The following is a 12713-nucleotide window of genomic DNA, read 5'->3' on the forward strand; positions in this document are numbered from 1 at the left end:
GCAAGGGCTACTTAAACAGGTTAGTAAATATGGGACCACGTTATGAAAAGTGATCTAGCAAAGCTTATAATGGACAAGGACTTACGAAGGGCTATTTGGACAGCCAGCACCAGAGGGAGAAATTCCTTACTGGGGTCCACCTGGAGATGGGATGTCCCTATGACATGAATGTGGGAGAGTCTGCACTTAGTCCTTGATAGTTCTTGGTCTTTTGGCAATCTATTGCCTCTTTACTCTTTTCAAGAGAATGATACTCTAAAAGCCACATACAAACCATAGAAAACCATACAATTATTTGATTTTGTGTTTGAAATAGTTTTTCTCTTAATAAAAGAGATAGGATAGAATTGTCTAACTTTAATCAATTTTGTTGACAGAAGTTTCATAATGTAGGGAGAATGACTTTTGGGGAAAAACATAGGTATACATATACAAACATACATATATATATTTACATACACACATTTCCAGTTTATGTACATATATGAAAATATATTATATAGCAGAATTTTAGACAATAAGGTGTATATATTAAACTTTCCCCCCACAAAGTTGTTCTCCTTAAATTGTGTATACACACACACACACATCTGTTGGGATGATAAAATCTTAGCCTCAATTTGAGATGTCTACTACCTGCTTTTCCTGGAGTACTATTGGGTTGGCCAAAAAATGTGTTCTGGTTTTCCCTAAGATTATGGAAAAACCAAAACGAACTTTTTGGCCAACCCACTATGTTGTGATGTTATGCCTTGGTTTGGAGAATTGCAGAAGAAACACTCATTCTAGAATGAGCATCACAGCATCCTTTATGATGTCTTTCATTAACAAGTCATGCATATCACTGAAGAACTGACCTTTGCTTTGACATTCAAGGCTTCTTTAGTTACAGTGACATTCTTTTTTGTTTTTTTTTTTTAATTGAAGGATAATTGCTTTACAGAATTTTGTGGTTTTCTGTCATACATCAACAAGAATCAGCCATAGATACATGTACCCATGTCCCCTCCCTCCCAAAGCTCCCTCTCATCTCCCTCCTCATCCCACCCTTCGAGACTGTCACAGAGCCCCTGTTTGAGTTCCCTGAGTCACACAGCAAATTCCCATTGGCTATCTATTTTTCCAGCGACATTTCTTAATGCTTTTGCACTCTCTTCAGTACATAGAAACTTTCTAAGACTTTTATACCAACTTGTGACTCACCTGTTTGGCTAAGCCCCTATATTCTCAGATCTCACCAGCTTTTCTGAGGGTTTGCAGCCTTTCTGGTCTGTAGACTGAGATATTGGGGGGTTGAGGCTTACCAGCATCTACAGGGCAATCATTTCTTTTCAGACTTTGCTTGATGTAGCCTGTTATATACTAAAAGTTAGTAATGTCTTATTCTTAAAAACCACGTTGTCCTACCCTATTTTATATTGATGACTTTGAGGGATGTTGTACATTTGTCCTTCCTGCTCCATTCTCCACTCTCTTTCACCCTCCTCTTGTTTGGGAAGATCTATTTCATAAATATTTTGTTATATATGTACATGTTATGACTTGGCTTCTAACTGTCTTAATGGTATTTCTTGATGCATGAGTACTCAGTTGCTCAGTAACGTCCGACTCTTTGTGATCCCATGGATTGTAGCCCAGCAGGCTCCTCTGTCCATGGAATTTCCCAGGCAAGAATACTGGTGTGGGTTGTCATTTCCTTCCCCATGGGAGTTTCCCCACCCAGGAATCAAACCCATGTCTCCTGCTTGGCAGGCAGATTATTTACCAATGAGCCACCTGGGAAGCCTCACATCTATGTGAATCCTTTGACTAAGTCAAAGGTATCACCCATTTCCCTAAGGAACTAGGTATTTGATTATCAAATTCAAAAAAAGCCGGGGTGGGGGGGTAATAGATAAATAGAACAAAAAAGATAAAATAAAACATAAAAAATAAATTAAAAGCTTTTTTCAAACTTGATTTAATTGATACATACACAACATGGTAAAAATAAAAATAACAGTGCAAGAGTAAACATTCCCTTTAAGTACAAATATTTACCAATACTGACTCCTGTTAGATCGTAAAAAAATCCAAAAGAAGTTAAATCATTCATAGTATGTTCTCTGAGCACAATGGAATTAAGCTAGACTTTGATAACAAGAGAACTGGTATCTCCATTCTTCTGGAAATTAAGCAGGAAGAAGAGAATGTGAGAAAGTATACTACTTGCCATCAAGAATTTTGTAATGCAATAAAGGTTAAGATAGTATGGTATTGGTACCAAGAAGAAAAAAAAAAGAACCAGAACAAAAGCTTATAAATAGATCTGCACATAGATTATCACTTAATCTGACAAAGGTGACTTGAGAGCAAAGGAGAAATGATGTTTTCTATCGATAATCAATCAGTTAGATAACCACAGAAAAATCTTTATTCCTAACTCATGTCATATGCAAATGGATTATAAATCTAAATGTGAAAAGTAAAACAGAAAAGAAAATATCTTAATGATCTTAGGGTAGGAAAGGTTTCTTAAACAGGATACAGAAAAATAATAGAAATAAAACTATGATAAATTGGAATATATTAAAATTAAGCACTATATTCATGAAGAGATGGCTCCCAGGTGGCTCAGTGGTTAAGAATCTGCCTGCCAATGCCGGAGATGCAGGTTCAATCCCTGGGTCAGGAAGATCCCCTGGAGGTGGAAATGGCAAGCCACTTCAGAATTGTTGCCTGGAGAATCCTATGGACAGAGGAGCCTGGCAGGCTACAGTCTATGGGGTTGCAAAGAGTTGGATACAACTTAGCGACTAAGCACGCACACATCAAGAGATGCCATTAAGAGAGTCAGAAGTCAAGTCACAGCATGTACATATCTGACAAAACATTAATGAAGAGGGCTTTCCCAAACAAGAGGAGGGTGGAAGAGGGTGGAGAATGGAACAGGAAGGACAAATGTACAACGTGCCTCAAAGTCATCAATACAGAATAGGGTAGGTAAGGGAACAAGTGGTACAATTCATTGAATAAACAGTTTAATAAGTATGGGACCACCTTATGAAAAGCCATCTAGCAAGGCTTACAACTGCCAATGACTTATTAAAAGCTATTTGGACAGCCAGCAATAGAAAGAGAACCCAACAGAAAACTGGATAAAATCCCTGAGCTGGCACATCATAGTTAACATTTAAAAATGTTCTCATCTCCTCATCAATCATCAAAGACATGCAAATAAAATCCAGTATCAAATACCAGAATTGACAAAGCTTTAAGTACCAGTAATGGCATTTGTTGGAGCCGTGGAGAGCTACTGCAACTTTCATGGTTTGCTGTAGGTAAACGTATGTTGGTACAACCACTTAGGTATACTGGCTAAAGCTCATCTTACATATAGGCTCTGATACAGCTGTTACATGCCTAGGCATATTCCAAATATAAATTTATACATATATTCACAGAAGGGCATTTGCATGAGCCCTTATGGGAACATGACTTGTAATAATCTCACAATGGCAACAACACAAAAGGCCATCAGCATTTGAATGTATAAATATATTGTGTCATCTTCATACAAGCAACCTTATACAGAACTGAAAATTAATAAACTCTACTCATCAAATGCATGAACAACATGGATAAGCCTTGGATAATTTTGAGCAAAAGAAGCCAGCCAAACATACTGCATAAATTTCAGTGACAGATAAAACTGTCCAAAGGTATTCAAAGCCTAGGCAGTGATTACTTTTGGAAGGGAAATGACTGTGAGATGGAAGGTGTTTTACTTATGAAAATGAATCTAGCTGACCTTATATCAGCCTGTCACTCTCAGAATCTAAACTAACATATTTTAAAAAGAAAATTAATCTAGCTTTGTGCATTTTTCTATTTCTGTAAATAAACTATTCTGAAAGTGTATGTAAAGGAAAAATAACTGAGAACAAAATTTAAGACGTTTGATAAAATTTTGTCACTAACTTTTAAATAATTCTAAATTACTGATTCAAGTTATATTCTCATAAACAATGGGGGGTTTAGAAGTAGTTGAATCACTTTGTGTGTGTGTGTGTGCTAAGTCGCTTCAGTAGTGTCAGACTCTCTGCTATCCTATGGGCCATAGGCCCCCAGGCTTCTCTGTCCATGGGATTTTCCAGGCAAGAATACTGGAGTGGGTTGCTGTGCCATCCTCCAGGGAATCTTCCCAACCAGGGATGGAACCTGCCTCTCATACATCTCCTGCACTGGCAGGCAGCTTCTTTACCACGAGCACCCCCTAGGAAGCAGAAGCATCTTTACCCAATGAAAATTAAAAGGAAACCCCAAATGAGCCCTGAAGAAAGGGAATGATGTAGCTTAGTAGTGACTGGGACTTATAAAAAAGCATTTGGATCAGCCCATAAGATTGCTTATTCTGTTGTCCATCTCAACTGCCCAGGGCAAGAAAGCCGAGTTAGAGCAACCCATGGTCAATGATGAGGTTTGATAAAATTTGTCACTAACTTTTAAATAAGTGATACCCAGAAGATTGAGTGAGGAAGAGAGATCTCTGTCAGAAGACTTTAAGAAGTATAGGAATAGGGACTACAGAGATTTCAACCTCGCATATTATACTTTCCTGTATAGATTCCTTTATACAACTAAGTCAGTTTTCTAGGTTACCTGGAGATCTGAATATCAAAAACTGGAAAATCTACCTGAGAATAATTTTTCTCATGCCAGTACTCTTGCCTGGAAAATCCCATGGACGGAGGAACCTGGTGGGCTTGTGGTCCATGGGGTCACTAAGAGTCGGACACAACTGAGCGACCTCACTTTCACTTTCCACTTTCATGCATTGGAGAAGGAAATGGCAACCCACTCCAGTGTTCTTGCCTGGAGAATCCCAGGGAAGAGGGAGCCTGGTGGGCTGCCATCTATGGGTCACACAGAGTCGGACACGACTGAAGCGACTTAGCAGCAGCAGCAGCAGAATAAAATAAATGAAATGTCAAGATAAAAAGTTACAAATACAGGATGAACCTAGAGTCTGTCATACACAGTAAAGTAAGTCAGAAAGAGAAGAACAAAAACCATAATATTAACAAATATATATGGAATCTAGAAAAACGATTCTAATGAAACTATGTGCAGGGTAGGAACCATTTGCAGAGGCACAGACAGAGATAACAGACTTGTGGACACAGGAGAGGAAGGACAGGGTAGGGCAAATTCAAAGAGTAACACTGACATATACACTCTACTGTGTAAAACAGCTCGCTAGTGGGAAGCTGCTGTACAACACAGCGAGCCAGCCCAGTACTCTGTGATGACCTCGAGGGGTGCAATGGCGGGGCTGGGAGGGAGGGTCCAGAGGGAGGCAAGATGGCTTAGACGGTAAAGAGTCTGTCTACAATGCGGGAGATCTGGGTTCGATCCCTAGGTTGGGAATATTCCCTGGAGAAGGAAATGGCAACCCACTCCAGTACTCTTGCCTTGAAAATCCCATGGACGAAGGAGCTTGGTGCAGGCTACTGTCCATGGGGTCGCAAAGAGTCCAGCACGACTGAGCGGCTTCACTTTCTTTCTTTCTTTCGTGTGGCTGATCCACATTGTTATATGACAGAAACCAACACAACATTGTGAAGCAATTATCCTCCAATTAAAATTTTTTTTAAGTTACAGGTACAAATAAATATTCTTCTTGGCCTCATCAACCTAACTGTATAAATTGCTTGATTTAACAACCATAACAAAAAATCGAACAATGCTTCTACTCCAGTGTCTTGGCTTTCCACCAGGTTTATGGTAGATGGCTACTGAGACATCTTCCCAGAGCAGAGTGACTTACTTTAACTGCTCTCCCCCACCCCTCCTTGGCTCACAATAATGAATTCCTGGCAGGTGCTTTGCACAATGTGACCATGACCTTTAACCCTGCTCTGTCTACCAGGTGATTAGGCCAATGACCCAAGCAGCTAATCAGAAGCTTGTCTCTAAGAACTGAAATTTAGGGTTGAAGAAGGAGTCATGTCTGTTTGGCTAATGCCAATTGGTAAAATGAAGGAAATGTGGGCCACTTTTTGTTTTCTAATTATGTGGGCTTGAGTGAAGAAAACTGGTCCACAGAGAAGGAGAGAAATAAGAAAGATGCATAGAAACTGTCAAGCCTCACTGTAAACTCCAGCACTGCACTCTTGCCCTCGGATTTCAAAAGACACTCCTCTCTTCTCATATAAAATGTCCCCATTTAATCTGATTGACAAAGTGTAAGATCTTTTCGTTTGCTGTAATTCCTAATATACAGGGTATAACCACACTGAAAAAAAAAACAAAAGCTTAGGGATTCCATCTTGGCAAGAACACTTCTTATGCTCACTCAGATATCTGCCCTTTTGAATCTATAGCTTAGCTTCAAAAAGATTTTCTTTACCTTCCTTTCTCAAAATTGTCTTTTCTCTTATGTGAAAAAGTTGAGACTTGCTTGCCCTCTGTTTTCCAGTTTCCCTCTGGAAGCAAATGAGACCAAGGCAGTTATTTAGTTTTGTTCCCTGGTTGCCCTTCAAGATGATGAAAATTGTAATTTTTTGTTTATTGAATTTTTATCTTCTTGCAAGTTGTAATATTTTCATTTGACAGCATCTTATGCTTCAAATGAGAGGAAAGGACAGCACCAAGTTATATTCTAGTATTCTGTGTCAAGAACTGCCAGTAATTTTTGTCCCCCAGGGAGCAAGCGTTCTGGCCACCTCCCATTGGCAGTGACAGGAAAAGAAGCTTTTGTGAGCATCCCAGGCAGTAACAAAGTAGTTGTACACATTATGTGTAGACTTGCCTTTCAGAACTGGGTTTCTGTGATGCAGATCTATCTTCCAGACAGCAATTATAGATTCACCAAGGAATCAATGTGGCTAAATTTACACTGATCTCAGCAGAAGTGTTTGCAGCTCAGTAAGTACCTTTAGGTTCTTGTCTGGGGAAATTCAAATAGATATAGATATGAATGTTCCTCAGACAAGTTTTTTTTTTTTTTTTTCTGGGAACATATGGCTGACCAGGAAAATAAAGATGGATCCTGGGCCATGTGCCACCTGCAAGACCTTGATTTTTGTGGTTAAAATTAAGCAGGAAAAATGATAGTGTCATGAAGAAAATAGCATTGATAATAATAGACTAGCATTCAGACAGAGAAGGAGAAATATCATATGACATCGCTTATTTGTGGAATCTAAAAAGAAACAATACAAATGAACTTATTTACAAAAGAGAAACAGACTCATAGACTTGGAGAACAAACTTCTGGTTGCCAGGGGAAAGGTTAGGAGGAAGGGATAGTTAGGGAATTTGGGACTGATGTATACACATGGCTATATTAAAATGGATAAGCAACAAGGACCTATTGTATGCCACAGGGAACTCTGCTCAATGTCATGTGGAGGCTGGACAGGAGAGGAGTGTGGAGGAGAACGGATAGATGTATATGTATGGCTGAGTCCCTGTGCAGTCCACCTGAGGCCTTCACAGCATTGCTAATCTGCTGTATTCCAATACAAAGTAAAAAGTTTAACAAGAACAAAAAATAGAGTAGTACATATGTCGGCACGGTGCTAATAGCATATATCACAATATGAGGAAAAGAATTTTTATTGTTCCCATGTACTGATGAGTACTCAACTTCTCTTGAGTCAGTTACTCAGAGAAGTTGAGTCATAGCCCCAAGCTTCAGAGCTGGGACTTAAGGCAGCAGTTGGCCTTCAGTGTTCAGGCTTTGAGGGCTCACTGAGACTCACTCCCTTATCCATTCATTGCACTATGGGCCATCTGCTAAGTTTCCACTCCCAGGTTTTAGGCAAGGGCTGCCAGGGAATCCCAAGGCTGGGGTAAACTGAGAAGCAGGCGAGACCTGGCATAAAAGCCCAGAAAATCATGTTGGAAGCTAAGACAAACACAAGAATAGCAAGTAGCCAGACATGGTCAGGGGCCAGAAGGGACGTGGAGAGCCGTTTAAGTTCACGGTTGGTTAAGATCTTTAACAGGAAGAGTGTCTAAGCCCGCCTGGATCAATGCAGGAGCCAGGCATGTGTGCTTAAAGTCAGCAGTGCTAATACCACATGCCAGGCAAGGTGCTCAGCCACCCATGGCTCTCACAGACAGCAAAAGGAAGCAGGCGTCCTCAGACTACCTACCATCAGACCACGTGGAGGGAGCGCAGCCTCAGAGACGGAGCCTATGGCACAGTTCTGCTGTGTCACTCTGTCCCTCCCTGCCCAGGTTGCGTGAATTTCTGAACGTTTTCCTGTGAGAGAGGGGAAATCTTTGTTTCTACTGCATTCACAGCCAGGTCCCACGAGGAGAAGGAATGGTTGAACTAGTATTTGAAACAAGAACTGCAAATCTTCAGAATCTTTTTTACCATAATTCCAAGCATCATCCCATCACAGATGACTCAGCATCTGCCAAAAGCTTTATAAACAGTAAAGTCCCATATACATTTATTGTTGGAGGAATTCTCAGACGATGGAGAATGACCACTTTAAAGACTTCTTCTATGTTACCTGCATACCAAAGCCTGCTCCTCCCAGACCACAGCAATGGTGTGGTAAATCCACCCAAATTCTCCTCTGTCACAGGTCCTTAGCCCACCTCACCCTCAGACTGTTCTATGGCTTCCTCCTGATTTCTTCTCCCAGCTCCCCTCCACCTCTTGTTAGCTGGTTTCTCTCAGTTCAGGTCCCCTAGAATATTTAGTGAAATTTCTCAAAGTATCTGAGGCACTAAATCCAACTCACTTCAATCTTCGGACATTTATGGTAGTTCCTAGTTTTTCTCAATATGTTTCCATGACTTTTTATTCCCTCATAAAACAGCTAGGAAGCCATCAGCTGGTTTTATTTTCTATGAACAGAGTGATTGGGAAGACCTGAATTTCCCAGAAATCGGGACTCGTCCAACTCAACAAACAACCATCTCATAAATAATAGAGCAGAATGTAGGAAAAATGAGGGAAATACAGTGGTTTAACATTCCTGGAGAATAAAGTAGAGATCTCATAGCACCATCTTTGTATTGGAAGCTGGAGAAGGCAGGTAATTTTGCTTGACCGAAGTCATGGTGAAGAAGGCAAGTTTAGTACAAAAGTTAATTAATTTTTAATTAATCCCCAGGGAAGAAGAAATCTCTAGGGAAGAAGGAATGATGGATGATTTCTGTCCTTGAGGTGTTGACTTCCCACATGGCGGGAGGGTGTCTCTCCCTCTGATTGATGATGTTGTCCACCTCCCTTTGCTTCCAGAATGTACTACTTTGCCTTCAGAGCTCTGACTCAAATGACGTGGGATTCCCTTAGCAGAGATGAGAGAGCCTGGTGTTTTCATAGGACACAAATTCTAAAAGTGATCAAACATGGAGAATGGACAGAGTACCTCAACCCTCTAGCTCATCATACCAAACTTCCTTGACCCTGTCTGAGCTCACGGACCTTGGATGATCTCAGTCCATCTCCCACGATGTAAACCTCGGTCCCCAAGAATCATCAGTACTTCCCGTGTTCTTTCCTTCTCGTTCCAGCCCCACTAGCATAGGCAGGGCCCAAGCTAACATACAAGCTTTTGTCCAAGCACTATGACTTCTCTCATGGCCAAGAGAACATTCCAGTATTGATGTCAACTTCATGCTTAGAGCCTGCCCACTCACACCCCACTTCTGGTCGGGAAGATCTTTAGCAGCACATGAGCTCTCTTTCTACAGGTATGAGTGGTCTCTTCTGCTGTCATGTGGTATCTCACTTGCAGAACCACTCTTAAGATAGAAGTATTATTCTTGTTTCAGGTCACATTTCAACATTATGAATCAACACACTAAGGGACAAAGAGATTAAATGATTTTCCCCAAATCACACAGCTCATAAGCGATTTGAATACAGGTGAATGTCATCGCTCAGTCACAGTTATTCTCTGCTGGCTTCGGCAGTCTTAAGTTTCTCATACCCACTTTATATGTCATGGAAATGAATGATCTGTCATAACTAACTCTGAGCCTGTGCTGGTATGTTTTCAATCAACCAACATTTATTGATTCAGATCTCTGGGTAAGCCTGTTTAGGCTCACTATTCATTATTCTTCTCCTTGCTCTGAAATGGGACTGGCTGATAACTTGAAGAATGGCAGGAGAACGCTATCGTTGCACTCTGACTGGTGAAGACACCTCCCTCCAGGCTGAAATGCTATGGTACATGATCAGTGATCTGAGGCATTCATCCTGATATTACAGTGCAGACCATTAAGCTTGGGGGGTATTCTCAATTCTTTGCAATTTCATAAGCTGTGGAGACCCCCCTGAGGACAGAAGGCTGAGAAGTAAGTGAATGTGCATTGTTAGTGGGATGCTTTGTGCTTTGAGAATCCCCATAGAGAAAAGCAAAGAGGCGAATGTTAAACTTGATTCAGGCCAACTGGGACCTCATGACCCACCCTCCCCCCAAAGTTGGACTCACGATGTCTGGTAATCACCTTTCTCTTCTAGAGCAGCAGTCAGCCGTGCCCTGAAACTCCACAGGGAATGTTCTCCAAGACCTCCTGGGCAGCTAGCATCTGTGTCATTTAAACATCACCAAGGTCTTCCCAAGACCACAGCTTCATGCTTTCTCAGGTCTCCTGGGCTCCCTGTTTCATGCTGACCTCTGTGTTCTCTTTTCATCTGCAGTGTCTTCAGATATGCCCTTTTACTGACTTTTCCTTCCTGGGCTGGACTTTCTAGTATCAATTTGTGAGGCAGGAGGCTAGTCCTTCAGGATTCCCTGGTGGCTCAGCATTAAAGAATCTGTCTACAATGCAGGAGACGTGGGTTCAATCCCTGAGTTGGGAAGATCCCCTGGAGAAGGAAATGACAACCCACTCCAGTATTCTTGCCTGGGAGATCTCATGAACAGAGCAGCCTAGTGGGCTGCAGTCCATGGGGTTGCAAAGGGTCGGGCATGACTTAGTGACGGAACACCAACAAAAACTAGGCTGGGCATTTGCTGCTCATCCCTCAGCGCCCTCTATCCAGCTGGTCTCCCTGAATTTCTCTCTCCACATTTGATTTGGGGATGATTGATTGCCAACCTTGATACAAATTACTGACTATCCTGCAGAAACCTGGCTACCAGAAATATGATAATGTGGCCATTCTTAGAGACAAAGGTTCCCAACCTTTATAGCCATCTTCAAACCAATAATTCTACTAGTGTGTTCAGCTGGGTGTATGTGTATGTGTGTGTGTATGTGTAGAGGTAAGAAAGGCAGAGAGGATGGACCTTTGACCAACTTTTCATCAACACTCCTTGATCCAAGGACTGATTCCTGGTAGGAGGACAAGGATCTAGTGTAAGGATGTAAGTCCCCCGTGGCATGGTCCACAGAGCAGTTTTTACTCCTCTGTTATGACCAGAGAAGCTCCTTGGAATGCTCTGTGGCCTCCACACCCTGACATGAACAGCAAGATGATGAAGATGAGAAATGGAGGGCCAGGGCTGGAGGCCTGACTGAAGGCACAGATGACCCTTACCAAAAGTGCTTGTTGGACAGAAGGAAACATCAGAACCAATTGCTTGGGACACAAGAAATGATGAAAGATTAGAAAATCACCAGGGTCCAGGTATTTCTGAGGGTCACCATGGAACAGTGAGTGAAAAAAAATTGTGAGGTGTTGGACAGCACTTTTTCAGGTTTGCAGGATGGCATGGGGAAAGGGGACAAGCAACTTTCTAAAGGCACCTTCTGCAAACTCTTTGACCCTTCAAAGATTTATTTTAGTTCTGCCCGGGCAAATGTTTGAGACTACTTAAGTGGATACAGTAACTCTGGTTTATAGCCCTCGTTCCTAACTTAAGAGATACTCTTGAGATATACCCCAAATTCTTCAGCTGAGCATTACAAAGCTATGGACACATCCAGGAAAAGCAAGTTGAAATGGTACATTAACTGCAAGTTTACAAAATCAAGAAAACTAGAAAGTGTCTTTACTTAAATATACACAAAATCTATATTTTTGTTCTTTTTAAAGTAAAATTCAATGAGAAAAATCAAATGGCTGACAATGGCAACTGTAAACTGAAGCTCATTCACAACCTCTCTCTGAGATGCACTCTGGCATCACCCTGCTCCTCCCCCTCCTCACCCCAGGCACTCACAGGCACACACACAGTGGTGTCTTTTCATCTCTGGACCCCCCCGGCCTTCTTTCCACTCCTTACACGTGTCCAGTGCCCTCCTACTTCAGGGCACTTGCATTCACTCTCCATCTGCCCAGAACTGATCTTTGCTCTCTTCCTGGTTTCACTGAGCCTGTTTACCTCGGCTCACTTCCTCAGAGCATTCTCTCCTACTAGGTACTTTCTCCTTTCCCATAGTAACCAGGACAGAGTCATGGTGATGTCAGAATTTCTTGGTTGCTACTGTCTAGAGAATCCCATGGACAGAAGAGCCTGGCGGGCCACAGTCCAGAGGGTCACAAGGCATGGGACACGAATGAAGCAATTTAGGGCACACACACTCACTCAGATGTGTACACAGTGAACCATGTCATTTTCCTGTGCCAAGTTTTCACTGCACTTTATTAAAGGTGGGGTTTAGAATACGAAGGGTTTTTTTGGGGGGGTTTTTTTGGTCTCTTTTTTTGGCTGTATAGCTTTCAGGGATCTTAGTTCCCAAACCAGGAATTAAGCCCCCAACCCACAGGAGTGATAGTGTGGAGTCCTAACCCCTGGACTTCCAGG

General features: G+C 41.8%; 1 long non-coding RNA gene across 1 annotated transcript in view; it reads right to left on the reverse strand.

The window, feature by feature from the left end:
* LOC133240529 (uncharacterized) overlaps window positions 1-12312 on the reverse strand; it is a 597238-nt gene extending 584926 nt beyond the window's left edge. Inside the window, exon 1 of the long non-coding RNA XR_009734250.1 lies at window positions 12192-12312. This is a non-coding gene — a long non-coding RNA (uncharacterized LOC133240529). The remainder of the gene's footprint in view (window positions 1-12191) is intronic.
* Window positions 12313-12713: the final 401 nt, after the last annotated feature.

This window comes from Bos javanicus, chromosome 28, assembly GCF_032452875.1.
Source record: "Bos javanicus breed banteng chromosome 28, ARS-OSU_banteng_1.0, whole genome shotgun sequence".
Classification (NCBI taxonomy): domain Eukaryota; kingdom Metazoa; phylum Chordata; class Mammalia; order Artiodactyla; family Bovidae; genus Bos; species Bos javanicus.